General features: G+C 37.4%; 2 non-coding genes across 2 annotated transcripts; both read right to left on the bottom strand.

Annotated features, from left to right (window-relative positions):
* Window positions 1-8562: 8562 nt before the first annotated feature.
* On the bottom strand, window positions 8563-8669 carry LOC128282499 (small nucleolar RNA R71). Its single transcript, XR_008272780.1, has one exon. It is a non-coding gene; the product is annotated as a small nucleolar RNA R71 (small nucleolar RNA).
* A 5398-nt stretch (window positions 8670-14067) lies between these two features.
* On the bottom strand, window positions 14068-14174 carry LOC128281606 (small nucleolar RNA R71). Its single transcript, XR_008271854.1, has one exon. It is a non-coding gene; the product is annotated as a small nucleolar RNA R71 (small nucleolar RNA).
* Window positions 14175-15317: the final 1143 nt, after the last annotated feature.

The raw sequence follows: 15317 nt of genomic DNA, 5'->3' as shown, positions 1-15317 counted from the left end.
TATCCTTAGATTTGTTGAATTCGATGCTCTTAATTCTTTAATTTCATGTTTTATACTTAGGTGAGAATAGGAGAGTAAAAAGAGCGAGAAACTGGCCAAAGCCGGAGAAAATAGACCTATGTGGGAAATCAACACGTCCTGGACTTCCTCACACGGGCATGTCACACGACCGTGTCCATTTGGTAGGATCGAAGCACGATTTACACGGGTCGACTACACGCTCGTGCCTATTCAACAGCCTTGACCACAGGCTAAAGTAATCGCACACGAGCATGTCCCTGCCGAGCCTAAGTATAGTCCTATTCGGAAAAGGCCACTTTTGAGGGCTATTAGGTATTCTAAAGCCTATTTAAACAACTTAGGAGGCACTTAGAAGAGACGTATGGAGTGGGAGGCAAGGAATTACTCAAGGAAAGCCGATTGGTCCATCTCAGAAGCCAGATTCATCGTCAAGACTAAAGATCTCCCTTCAATTTCCATACAGGGATTTTGGGTTTTCTTTATGTTTTGTATTCATTATTCTTCTGAGATGTTTTCTTTATAATTATGAACTAAACCCCTTAAATACCTTAGGGGAATGAAACCTAAGACGGATCTTGTTATTATTATTTGAATTGTATGATAAATATTTAACTTGTTCTTAATTATGTTTTCTTAATTCTTGTTTAATATTCTAGGATATTGATTCAAGTTAATGCGCTTATTCAAAGGAGCAAAAGTCCCTGTCTAAGAGTAAATTTGTCATAGTTAAGCGGAGTTGATTGCACGCCTAGAGTTAGGGTGGCGAGATTTTGCCGGATTAGGGTGAAACCTAATAAAGGGATCCATAGATCAAGTTAATGCAACACTAGGGCGTTAATTAGAAAGAGATTTCAATTAATCAACCTAGGGTTAGACGTTATTAGTCTTGAGAGAGATAATAACATAACTTAGGGATTTCTATAGATCAAGTCAAATGAATAAATCGTCTGATTTAGATTCAAATAACAAGTGAAATCTAGGTGGATTTTTCCTTGGGTATTGTCTTAATCAATCGAGTTTTCCTAAAAGCTTATTCCCAATTTTCTCACTATACACCCTTAGTTTAGCTAAGTAGTTTAGATAAACAAATCCCTTAATTTTTAGGCTAGATAATAAAAAGAAAGTAATTATTAGTACTCTTGGTTCCTTTGGGTTCGACAATCCGGTCTTGCTAAAGCTATACTACTGTTCGATAGGTACACTTGCCTTCATCGGGATAATAGTTAGTTTCAAGAACCATTAATTATAAATTTTTAAAACCTATCACGAATATCACGTATCAACAGGCCTCATCGCAGTTGTGTCGTGACACACTCAAGCCATGTCATGACACCGGAAGTAGTATACTCCATTGGTAGTCTAGAAGGTGTGCCGCTACATCCTCTGGTACGTATCACGACATGGACAACAATATACTTCCTAGGCATTCTGGATGGTGTGTTGCAACATAGAGAATGTTTGTTGCAACATAGGAGGCAGTCCACTGACTCATTGGCTTTAATTGGTGTCCTATACACTCAACTAGCACGTTAGTCCCCCCTTTGGCCAAACCAACCTAAAAGGTCATAACACACTCCAAATTGCTCGTTTTATTATCTAAGTACTCTAAATGGAAAGTTAACAAAAACTTTACTTATTTGCTAGAAAACAAGCTCCTTAAGTATTGAAAAGGACCTAATTTGCCACAATGCTTGTTGCATCTTATGTAGAAACCAACTCAAAACCACTGAGCATCTTTTTTGCTACTAAATTATGACAAAGAATTGTTGGAACTCATTGAGTACTGTCAGGCCCTCAATTCACACCAACTGTACTTGGAACGATTAACTTAAAGGCAACATGGAATCCAGAGCTTTCCAAAAAATCACAAAATCTCTATGTACTTAGTTTTCTATTTTTTTTTTCTTTGGGAAATTTGGTTTTTAAGGAACTCTCTTATCTTGAGTCTCATAACTGTCATGTTAGCCTAGAGAAAAGGATCATCAACAAAGTCGGGAAATTTTTTGCCCTTACTGGTGGTCTCCGTTGCCACCCTATCCCAAATCTACATCCTGTTTCTTGGCACCTGCTCTAAGCATTACAAAAATCAATATAAAGAGTTCTATTGGAAATTCGAGTAAAGGAGGAGCCTGTGCAATCTTGAGAAATCATAGGGGCAAATGGATTTGGGGCCCTTTCAAACACATTCTGATGGTCACTATCTCTTGCATTTGAGCTTAATATTTCTCATATCAAAATTGAAAGCGATGTTGAAATTGCCATTAAGTCGAGTACTAATGATATCTCTAATCATGTTCTCTCTACTCTTGTTATTGATTGCAGGTAGTTTATGTCTAGATTTGTCTCAACCTCTATCAAGCATACCTATAGGGAGGGGAACCAATGTATGGATTGGTTAGTTCGGTTAGGGAGTAACTTTCAACAAGACAATCTTAGAACTTCTTGTAATAGGAATATTTTGTGTTTTTGTTTGAAACATCATCTTGTATTGAGGCTTTGTTGAAACCTGATGCCTACATCACTGTTATGTACGGAATTTTTTTTAATTATTCTAAAAGTTGTCTTTTAATAAATAAATAAATAAATATATATTTCTGGGAATGTTAGCAATGCTATCATTCATAAATACCTAATATTTAACATTTGAGCTTTTACAATAAAAAGGTAGGCCCTTACAGTAGATAAATTAATAATGGATTAATGTTTCTTTGGTCTCTCCACCCAATTGACCAATTGGAACTGCACTAATTTCTAGTTTTATCAAAAACGTCTTTTGAAGGTTTGAAAGGTTACATATATAATGACAAAATTTAATCTTTTCAAATCCTCATGTAAGAGAAGATGCTAATGCCGGTTTTTGTTCATTATTAAAAAAGAGTTTAAAAGGAAAAACGAGAGATGGGTATCCAAATTAGAGGAAAGGAAATGAAACTTGGTTATTACATTGAAATTAAGCGTTGAATTGAACTAGAAACAAATAAGGTATTGCTATTTATCTCTATGATTGACAAGTTGTTGGAATGAAATTGCTGCATGATGAATGGCTAGGATGAATTGGTTTAATGTGGTGGAATGGTTGGTCAATTTCTTCTTATTGGCTTCCAATTTGGGCTAGGATGAATTGGTTTAATGTGGTGGAATGGTTGGTCAATTTCTTCTTATTGGCTTCCAATTTGGTCCAAAGACGCAAACAAATCGACCGACACGTTGAATAATTAGTAAGCAGTAAGCAATAGTTGGAGCCATATTTGAGGTGGCGCGTGTTGGGACCTCGGGGGAATTGGGGTTTGGATTTTTTATGTGCGCTTAATAACTGAATTTTTTTTAACTAAATTGAAAATTCGACATGATTTTCAATTTTCTTTTAGATTTTTTATTCCTATGCAAAACAAAATTGAATTACTTGTATTTACAAATGGTGTAATTTCTCCTAATAATTATATTTTCTTCCAATTTTCGATGGATTCACCCAGTAAAGTTGAATTCAATATACCAAACAGTTTATTCATCAATCAATCAATATATATGTCTATATATATTCAAAAGTGGGGTTGTTTAATATCTTTATTACCTAAAAGTTGTCTTTAATTTCTTTAATTTTAAAAGGATATCTCAAACTATGTAATATTCATGTCCAACTTTTTAAAAAATTAATTTTATAATTATAACGCTATTGACACACAATACTTTAACTAATTTTCTTTTTCTTTTACTTAATCATTATATTAAATAAACCCCAACTACTATTTTTCTCTCCATATAATTTTTCTCAGTGATATAAGCTTAGATTGAAAAAGTCAATATTGTAAGTGTACCAATATTTTAATCTTTGAATACTTGGTGATTAATTTATTTCTTTAATTCCATATTATTCTTTGAATACTTGGTGACTGGTTTATTTCTTTAATTCCATATTATTCTTTGAGTACTTGGTGACTGGTTTATTTCTTTAATTCCATATTCTCTATTGTAAGCTAGATAGAAATTAGGGTTTTTTTATGTGGAAATCTAACAAGATGAAGAAGAAGGTGAAGATAGGTGATTTACTTTACTTAGGGCAAAATGGAGAGCCACTGATAATGGTAGTTGAACGAGCTGAAGCAGGGATCAAGAGATAAGGTTGAAGAAGGATAATGTCTTAGAGAAAGAGTCGTCCTCTTTTCTGAAAAAACTGTGGGCTTTTATACCCTTAGCTGCAATCTTGAGTTGTTACATGTTGAGTTTCTATTGGTTGGTCAAAGGCAAGTGGCTAAGTGGTTCACCACAATAAGCTTAGGTAGGGTCGCAATTATGTCACAGGGCTAGAACTTTAATCTAGCAAACCACACAGCCTTAGGTGATTTCTTGAGTTCAAATTCATCTAAGTCAGCCTTACACTCAAAAAATGAGAATTCTCGTAGAATTTCTCTTAAGGCACCGGAGCAAAGTCGAAGGGAACTCGAAAGAGAAAGAAGCCATGAACGGACAAAAAATTCACAAGAAAACAATGCTCATAAAGTGTTTGAGTAAATGCTCTCAAATGTATTCTACTTTGAGTAATTACTTTTCTCCCAAAGTTTGATGCATAACCCACCTCTCCCGTAGGTGGTAGCCCTACTGATAACTCAGCAGGCTTCATCTCAATATTCTGCCCTTTAACATTTCCAAGGTGGTATTTGTAGCATCATGATCTACCAAGTTAGTATTCCCACCACATGAAACATCCTTAGCTAACTGGATTGTCAACAATACCTTTGTTCCACCCCTAGTGTCATGACTCACCAACACAACACATTTTTGTTGTTGAGCATCCAATATACAAATGCAGTTGACAAAATGAACCAAAAGAGTATTAATCTTGTCAAGGAAATCCCAACCAAGTACAAATTCATAATCATTTAAGTGAATTACCTTAAAGTCTTCATTGACTTTCCATTGACCGATCTGTAGCTCCACTCCTTATGCTACTCCCACAACTGAGACCTCTTTGGAATTAACCATCTTGATCTTCTTGGTCGATTTACTAACTAAATGACCAAGCTTACCCACAACTTTCTCTGATATGCAAAGGTTGATGCCTCGGTAAAGTAGACTTTGAAAAACTTAATTCATAAACTTAATCAAATATAGACATGGGTGATTAGTTTGCTTTGGTGGTTATAACTAATTCCTAGTTCAAGTTTCTATTCAATCAACTACTTATTATCCTATCAGGATCTCTCGATCTTCTACTAAACGAACAAGTTGGCAAGAGCTACTTATCTCTCGACCTCACAGTCCAAATCAGTTTAGGGCTAAGGTGTTCACAGATAGGCCATACCAATTTTGGGTTAATTTCCACCTAAATGACTTCTTATGGTCGTCAAGCCTAGGGTTTGAGTTCTTCCTTTCCCATACAGCTGATCCGCTAAGAAAACACTACTTAATGATTAGATAAACACACCTCCACTTGTTAATCCCCATAAGAGGATTAGTTCCTCATGGAATCTATAAACATAGTTGTAACACCCCTTACCCGAGTCTGAGGCCGGGACTAGGCACGAGGCATTACCTAACTTAACCGCATGCATATAATCATTTCTGAGTTATGAAAACTAGGTCAAACTTAACTTTTCTCTTTTAATCTAAAAGTTCTTAATATGGGCCTATTAGGCCTACGTCACGTTTTGGAAATAACCCGGGATTAATCCCCACATCTTTGAAAACTTTGCAAAAATGCCACTTGAAGCAGGGCACACGCCCGTGTGGCCATTATGACATGGTCGTGCTAAAGGCCCATGTAGTTGACATGGCCTAAGCACAAGGGGACACACCCATGCCCCGAGCCCGTGTGAATTAAATTCCAAATTTGAACCTATAGGGGTTTTCACATGGCCGGACACACGTTCGTGTCCATGGCCTGTGTCCTAGACCGTATCTAAGAATCCTGACATTCTATTTCTGACGTCAGCAATAATTTAGGGGCACATGGCCATGGCACATGCATGTGGCCAGAGGCTATGTCCTTCACACGATTGAGAAACACGACCGTGTCTCTGCCCTTGTGTTTTCTACTATGCATACTGACTTGCAAATTCGAGGTGCAGGGACACACAGTCGAACAACACGCCCATGGGGCTGACTGCGTGTTATCCACGGCCTAGACACATACTCGTGTATCTACTTGTATGGACGATATAAGGCTATCTACGAAGCCCCTTGCCACCCTGAAACACAATCTATCATACCCAAGTCTATCACAACGTAATTTCTCAACCAATCAACCAAAACTATGGCCTATATGCATTTCATACATATACGACCATGCCAACAATTTTCACATTCATGAAAGACTTTCTTGCATTCATAAAACAACTTTCAATATTAGCCATTATTCATGGCCTTATACAAAATGAGTCAAGTACTAAATTAAGCCAATACATTTGACTATAAAACAATGTGACTCTTTAACAAAATCGAAGGATTGTATACATGCCATAATCAAAATAAAAAAACTAACTATACCAAGTGCTTCAAAATGATAGTGTGACTGGCTTCTACGTGATAAACTGTAATTTATACATATTTGTACCCCATGTTTAAAGCATTTTCTGGATGATTTTCCATTAGAATTGGTGAATTCGATGGTCCTAATGCTTTAATTTCATGTTTTATACTTAGGAGAGCATAGGAGAGCGAAAGGAACGAGAAACAAGCCAAAAACAGAGAAAATGGGCCAAGGTACGAAATCAACACGGCTTGGACCTCCTCACACGGGCAGACCACACGGCCGTGTCAATTTGGCAGGCTTGAGCACGGCCTGAAGTAATCGAACACGAGCACGTCCCTGTCGAGCCCAAGTTGAGTCCAATTCGGAAAAAGGCTAATATTGAGGGCTTCTATGCATTCCAAAGCCTATAAATACACCCTAGAGAAGGAAGAAAAAGGGAGACGGAGAATAGGGAGTAAGGAATTACTCCAAGGAAGCCGATTGATCCATCTCAGAAGCTGAATTCATCATCAAGACTGAAGATCTCTCCTCAATTTCCCTTCAGGAGTTTTGGGTTTTCTTTATGTTTTGTATTCTTTATTCTTCTGAGATGTTTTCTTATTTAGTTATGAACTAAAACCCCTAAATACTTAAGAGGAATGAAACCTAAGACTAATCTTGTTATTATTTTCTGAATCGTATGATATATATTTAACTTGTTCTTAATTGTGTGTTCTTAATTCTTGTTTTGATATCCTAGGATACTGATTCAAGACATGCTCTTATTCAGAGGAGGAATAAACCCTGTCTAAGAGTACATTTATCATAATTAAACGGAGTTGATTGTGTGCCTAGACATAGGGTGACAAGATTTTGCCGGATTAGGGTGAAACCTAATAAAGGGATCCATAGATCGAGTTAATACAACCCTAGAGTGTTAATTAGAGAAAAGTCTTGGTTGTTCAATCTAGGGATTAGATGTTATTAGTCTTGAATAGGGATAATAACATAACTTAGGGATATCTACGGAACAAGTTGAATGAATAAATCGTCCGATTCGGAGCCAGAATAACAAGTAAAGTCTAGGTGGATTTTTCCTTAGGTATTGTCTTAAGTCAATCGATTTTTCCCAAAAGCAATTCCCCAATTCTTTTCTCTATGCGTTCTTAGTTTAGATAATTAGTTAATTAAAACTTAGGCTAGATAATAAAAAGACAGTCATTACTAGTACTTTTAGTTCCTTTAGGTTCGACAATCCGGTCTTACTAAAACTATACTACTGTTCGATAGGTACACTTTCCTATATCGCAATAATAGTTAGTTTAAGAACGAGTAATTATAAATATTTAAAACCTATCACGAAATAACGCGATCAAGATTTTGGCGCCGCTTCCGGGGAACTAAGATATTAGGAATGCTTAATTTTTATTACTTTAGCCATTTATTTTTCTTGCAACTTAATTTTATATTAGTATTATTATTACTTACTTATTTACTTTTTCCTTCTTTTGGCAGGTTTTTATAGTTTATGAATAGAAGAAACCCGTTAGGGCCACTACTTTTTGACAAAGAAATCAATCGCACATTTCGTAGAAACCAAAGAGAAATAAGGCGAAGCTTAAGATACACGGAGAACGAGCAAGAAGACGATACTCAACCCCCGACCAAAGAGATGGCTGAAAACCAAGGCAATCAGCTACCTCCTGTAATTGCGGTTAATCAAAATCCTGCTCCATGCACTATGTATGATTATGCTAAACCTTCTTTAACAGGAACTAAATCAAGCATAGTTAGACCTGCTGTAGCTGCAAATACTTTTGAATTAAAACCTAACACTATTCAAATGATACAACAATTCGTTCAGTTTGATGGTTTGCAGGATGAGGACTCATTTAACCAACTTCTTAGAACTATGCGATACATTTAAAATTAATGGCATTTCTGATAATGCCATATGTGTTCGGTTGTTTCCCTTTTCATTGAGGAAAAAAGCTAAACAGTGGTTGAACTCGTTACCACGAGGGTCAATTGCTACTTGGGAACAAATGACCGAAAAATTTTTACTAAAATATTTTTAGCCCGCTAAAACGGCTAAATTACGTAATGACATCTCTTCCTTTGTGCAGATAGATTTAGAAACACTCTACGATGCATGGGAGAGATACAAAGACCTTTTGAGAAGATGCCCCCACCATGGGTTACCGCTCTGGCTCCAAGTACGAACATTTCACAATGGTCTGAATCTTCAACTCGACAAATGGTTGACGCAGCTGCTAGCGGAACCATCAACAATAAAACACTGAAAGATGCCTATGAGTTTATAGGGGAGATGTCACTGAATAACTATTAGTGGAAAGTGATGAGGACAAAGCCAATGAAAACAACCGGCGTTTATAATGTCGATTCGGTCACAATGCTCTCTAATCAGGTAGAACTCTTAAATAAAAAGATTGATGGTTTGCTTAATTCTTCACAGGTTCACCCAGTAATGCAGTGCAAAGCAAGATGGAGGTGGAACAAACCATTCGGAATACCAACCTTATGGCCACAACATGGATAACGAGCAATTAAACTACAAGGGTAATAATCCTTGACCTCAAAACAATCTATATAGTAACACTTATAATGCAGGTTGGAGGAACCACCCCAATTTCTCGTGGGGCAGTCATGGAAATTAAAGACCACAACATCCTCCGGGCTACCAACAACCACCCTACCAGCAGGAAAAGAAGCCGAACCTTGAAGAGATGCTCTTAAAGTTTATATCAGTGTTAGAAACCAGTTTTCAAAACACCGAGACAACACTTAACAATCAACAAGCGTCGATCCAAGGGTTCGAAACTCGAATAGGCCAGCATTCCAAACTAATCTCCGAACGACCACAAGTTAGTTTGCCAAGTAATACTGAACTTAACCTAAGGGAACAACTCGACATAATTAATATTCAAGATAACGAAGGAGTTGTTGAGCCTGAACCAAAACCGAGGTAAGAAACTATGGTAAGCAAAGGTCAAGGTGAGGTAAATCAAAATACAAATAAACCAGTGACTGTCGAATATAAACCTCGTGTGTCATACCCCAACGTGACAAGGAAAGACCGCTCAGATGAACAATTTGGTAAATTCCTTAAACTCTTAAAAAAATTACATATTAACTTACCGTTTATTGAAGCTATATCACAGATGGCAAAAGCAATGAAATTATTAAACGAACTTTTAGCAAATAAGCGAAAGTTGGACGAGGTGTCGCATGTAGAGCTGAACGCAGTTTGCTCAGCCATTCTCCAAAACAAACTACGCAACAAACTAAAAGGCCCAGGGAGCTTTACTATTCCTTGCTTAATTGGTAGTTTAGATGTTAATCATGCATTAGCTGATTTAGGGGCTAGTATCAACGTCATGCCTTACAAATTGTTTAAACAACTAGGTCACGGGAAACCCAAACAGACTAGGATAAGCATTCAATTAGCAAATAAAACTATAAGATTCCCTAGAGGTATTATTGAAGATATACTAGTTAAAATCGATAAATTTATATTTCCCGTTGACTTTATTATTCTAGACATAGAAGAGGATAGCAACACTCCCTTAATTCTAGGAAGGCCCTTTTTAGCAACTGCTAAAACCATCATTAATGTTGGCACAGGTGAACTCACACTCTGGGTGGGAGACAAAACAATCACCCTTCAAGCTCGCAATTCTGGCAACACATCAGGAATTGAAGGTGATCATTTAAACCATTCTACTAAAACTAATAATATAGTGCAACTTATTTTGTAGAAAATGAGTCTGAAGGAAGCACACGAGTCGTTCTCAAGCACTAGTAGAGGACCTGTTCATGAAGATCAAAGATTACAAATTGAGGAACTAAATGAATGGTGGACGCACAAACCAAGAACACCCGACAAACCGAAACTACGCCAAAACGAGCCCGATACCTCTCCAAATCAACTTAAGGTTGGTGATAAGGTCTTATTAGATGCCGCAGATCCCCACATTGTCACTACCATACCGAATGAGGAAATCCCTCTAACGGTACTCTGTATTTTTCAATTCGATATGGTGGAGGTGAGTCATCCCAAGTTCGGCACTTTTAAGGTAAACAACACCCGATTAAAACCTTATTTTGATGAGATTGATAGCAGGAATGAGGAGTATAAACTCCTCAAACCACCATGACCATTCACTGAAGAGGTAAGTCGAGCTTACACTATAAATAAGAGCTTCTCGGGAGGCAACCCGAGCACTAACAATATTAATTTCTTTAAATTTTGGTATTTAACTCCTAACTTATTAATAGAAATCTTGAACACAGGTGTTTCCACAGAGACACAGCCAAGCACACAGGCATGCTTAAGGCCGTGTGAAAACAGGGCAAAAGATTTTCCCAACACGGGCTACTATTAAACGCCACGGTCGTGCGATATGGCCGTGGTCGAGCCTGCCAAAACAACACGGGTGTGTGACATGCCCTTGTGGAAGAACAGTGGTTGAGCCTGCCAAAACAGCACGGGCGTTCGACACGCCCATGTTTAGCACCCGTGGACCACACTGTCAGAATGACACGGGCGGGCGAAAACCTACACGACCGTGGGAGAAGCGAAGCATGCCAGACACGGCCGTGCGACACGATCATGTAGCCACACGGCCTATACACACGGGCGTGCGTTAAGGCTGAGTGACGACATCACAATCCTGACAAACACGGACGTGACAAGAACCAGACGGGCGTGTGCACCGGCCGTGCCACTTGAAAAATTAGAATAATTATCTTATTTTACTTTTCTTTTACTAAGTTTTTAAGATTTATTTGTTTTCCTTTTAAAAACGGCTTAGCTTCATAGTCAAGGTTGTCATCCAGAGTTATCTCCAATACTCGATCTCGCCAATCCAAGAATATCACCCATTCTTAATACAGGAAGTTTCACTTCTCCCTCTATCTTCTTTTTATACTTTAATATCTATCTTTGTACATTGAGGGAAATGTACATCTTAAATGTGGGGGGTATTTATTTCATTATTAGAAAAATCCCTGAATGATTACCTTGTTCTCTTGAAAAGCTCTCATATCATATTTAGGATAAATTTTAATTGATTTATGATTTTGATTGATATATCTTGAATTAAAACATAGGGATTTATGCATTGATTATTTAAACTTTAAGGCATTAGAGAATCAGGCATGATAAGTTGATTTTTAAGAATTTAAAATTATAGATTGTTTCCCCAAGTCTAGGTATTACTTTGAATTGGAATTCACGAGTCTAAACATAAAAAAGCCATAATTTTTGTGAGATTTTTGAGCCTTTTGAGCATCTATTAATCCTTTCATGCTCACTTTTATTATTGCTTTGAGTACGCCAGTATTGAACTGTTATTCTAGAACTTGCTTGATTATGCATGTCGAGACCACACCATTTGATTTGATATGTCAAAATGATTAAGGCACTTAGGATTAACCCACTCATGCCATGAAAAGCCTACCTCCACGATTAACCCCTAGTAAACCCCCTTGAGCCGAATGATAAACCGTAAATTGTACATATTTTTACCTCATGTTTAATGCATTTTATGGATGATTTCTCATTAGAATTGGTGAATTCGATTCTCCTAATGGTTTAATTTCATGGTTTATACTTAGGAGAGCATAGGAGAGTGAAAGGAATGAGAAACGGGCCAAAAATAGAGAAAATAGGCCAAAGTACGAATTTAACACGGCCTGGACTTCCTCACACGGGCAGACCACACGGCCATGTCAATCTGGCAGAATCGAAGCACGACTCAGACGGGTATAGCACATGCCCGTGTCATTCTAACAGGCTTGAACACGGTCTGAAGTAATCGCACACAGGCGTGTCACACGGGTGTGTCCCTGCCGAGCCCAAGTTAAGTCCAATTCGGAAAAGGCCACTTTTGAGGGCTCATAGGCATTCCAAAGCCTATAAATACACCCTAGAAATGTAGAAAATGGGGCACACAGAATAAGGAGTAAGGAATTACTCCAAGGAAGCCGATTGATTCATTTCAGAAGCCGGATTCATCATCAAAACTGAAGATCTCTCCTCAATTCCCCTTCAGGAGGTTTGGGTTTTCTTTTTGTTTTGTATTCTTTATTTTTTTGAGATGTTCTCTTATTTAGTTATGAACTAAATTCCCTAAATACCTAAGGGGAATGAAACCTAAGACGAATCTTGTTATTATTTTCTGAATCATATGATAAATATTTAACTTGTTCTTAATTATGTGTTCTTAATTCTTGTTTTGATATCCCAGGATATTGATTCAAGATAAACTTTTATTCAGAGGAGGTATAGACGCTGTCTAAGAGTACATTTATCATAATTAAGCGGAGTTAATTGCGCGCCTAGACATAGGGTGACAAGATTTTGCTGGATTAGGGTGAAACCTAATAAGGGGATCCATAGATCGAGTTAATGCAACCCTAGAGTGTTAATTAGAGAAAAGTCTCGGTTATTCAATCTAGGGATTAGACTTTATTAGTCTTGAATAGGGATAATAACATAACTTAGGGATCTCTACAGAACAAGTTAAATTAATAAATCATCCGATTCGGAGCCAAAATAACAAGTAAAGTCTAGGTGGATTTTTCCTTAGGTATTGTCTTCATTCAATCGATTTTCCCAAAAGCAATTCCCCAATTCTATTCTCTTCGAGTTCTTAGTTTAGATAATTAGTTAGTTAAAAACAAAACCCCATTATTCTTAGGCTAGATAATAAAAACACAGTCATTACTAGTACTTTTAGTTCCTTTGGGTTCGACAATCTGGTCTTGCTAAAACTATACTACTGTTCGATACGTACACTTGCCTACATCGCTATAATACTTAGATTCAAGAATGATTAATTATAAATATTTAAAACCTATCACAAAATAACGCGATCAAGTTTTTGGCGCCGTTGCCGGGGAACTAAGATATTAGGAACGCTCAATTTTTATTACTTTAGCCATTTATTTTTCTTGCAACTTAATTTTATATTAGTATTATTATTACTTACTTATTTACTTTTTCCTTCTCTTAGCAGGTTTTTATAGTTTATGAATAGAAGAAACCCGTCAAGGCCACTACTTTTTGACGAAGAAATCAATCGCACAGTTCGTAGAAACCAAAGAGAAATAAGGCGAAGCTTAAGATACACGGAGAACGAGCAAGAAGACGATACTCAACCCCCGACCGAAGAGATGCTAAAAACCAAGGCAATCAGCTACCTCCTGTAATTGCGGTTAATCAAAATCCTACTCCATGCACTATGTATGATTATGCTAAACTTTCTTTAACAGGAACTGAATCAAGCATAGTTAGACCTGTTGTAGCTGCAAATACTTTTGAATTAAAACCTAACACTATTCAAATGATACAGCAATTTGTTCAGTTTGATGGTTTGCAAGATGAAGATCCCAACGCTCACTTAGCAAACTTTAGCGTTTCTGATGATGCCATTCGTCTTCAGTTATTTCCCTTTTCATTGAGGAACAAAGCTAAACAGTGGTTGAACTCATTACGACGAGGATCAATTACTACTTGGGAACAAATGACCGAAAAATTTTTACTAAAATATTTTTAGCCGGCTAAAATGGCTAAATTACGTAAAGATATCTCTTCTTTTGTGCAGATGGATTTAGAAACACTCTACGATGTATGGGAGAGAGACAAGGACCTTTTGTGAAGGTGCCCTCACCATGGGTTACTACTTTGGATCCAAGTATAAACATTTCACAACGGTCTGAATCCTTCAACTCGACAAATGGTTGACGTAGCGGCGGGCGGAACCATCAATAATAAAACACCAGAAGATGCCTATGAGTTTATAGAAGAGATGTCACTAAATAACTATCAGTGGCAAGTCATGAGGACAAAGCCAACGAAAACAGCCGGCGTTTATAACGTTGATTTGGTCACCATGCTCTCTAATCAGGTAGAACTCTTAAATAAAAAGATTGATGATTTTCTTAATTATTCATAGGTTCACCCAGTAATGCAGTGCTAAGCAAATAGCGGTGGAACAAACCATTCGAAATACCAACCTTATGACCACAACATGGATAACGAGCAATTAAATTACATGGGTAATAATCCTCGACCTCAAAACAATCCATATAGTAACGCTTATAATACAGGTTGGAGGAACCACCTCAATTTTTCATGGGGCAGTCAAGGAAATCAAAGACCACAATATCCTTCGGGCTACCAACAACGACCCTACCAACAGGAAAAGAAGCCAAACCTTGAAGAGATGCTCTCAAAGTTTATTTCGGCGTCGGAAACTCATTTTCAGAACACTAAGACAACACTTAAAAATTAACCAGCGTCGATCCAAGGGCTCAAAACTCAAACAGTCCAACTGTCCAAACTAATCTCCGAACGACCACAAGGTAGCTTGCCAAGTAATACTGAACCCTATCCAAGGGAACAGCTCAACGCAATTAGTATTGAAGATAACGAATCAGTCGTTGAGCCTCGACCAGAACCGAGGCAAGAAACTATGGTAAGTAAAGGTCAAGGTGAGGTAGATTATAATAAAAACAAACCAGTGGCTGTTGAATATAAACCTCGTGTGCCATACCCCAACGTGACAAGGAAAGACCGCTCAGATGAACAATTTGGTAAATTCCTTAAACTCTTAAAAAAATTACATATTAACTTACCATTTATTGAAGCTCTATTGCAGATGCCAAACACAATGAAATTTTTAAAGGAGCATTTAGCAAATAAGCGAAAGTTGGACGAGGCGTCGCATGTGGAGCTGAACGCAGTTTGCTCGGCCATTCTCAAAAATAAACTACCCAACAAACTAAAAGATCCAGGGAGTTTTACGATTCCTTGTTTAAT

The sequence above is a fragment of the Gossypium arboreum genome, chromosome 1, assembly GCF_025698485.1.
Source record: "Gossypium arboreum isolate Shixiya-1 chromosome 1, ASM2569848v2, whole genome shotgun sequence".
NCBI lineage: Eukaryota > Viridiplantae > Streptophyta > Magnoliopsida > Malvales > Malvaceae > Gossypium > Gossypium arboreum.
Note: the sequence above shows the minus strand (reverse complement) of the source record. Positions and strands in the feature narration are given on the sequence as shown.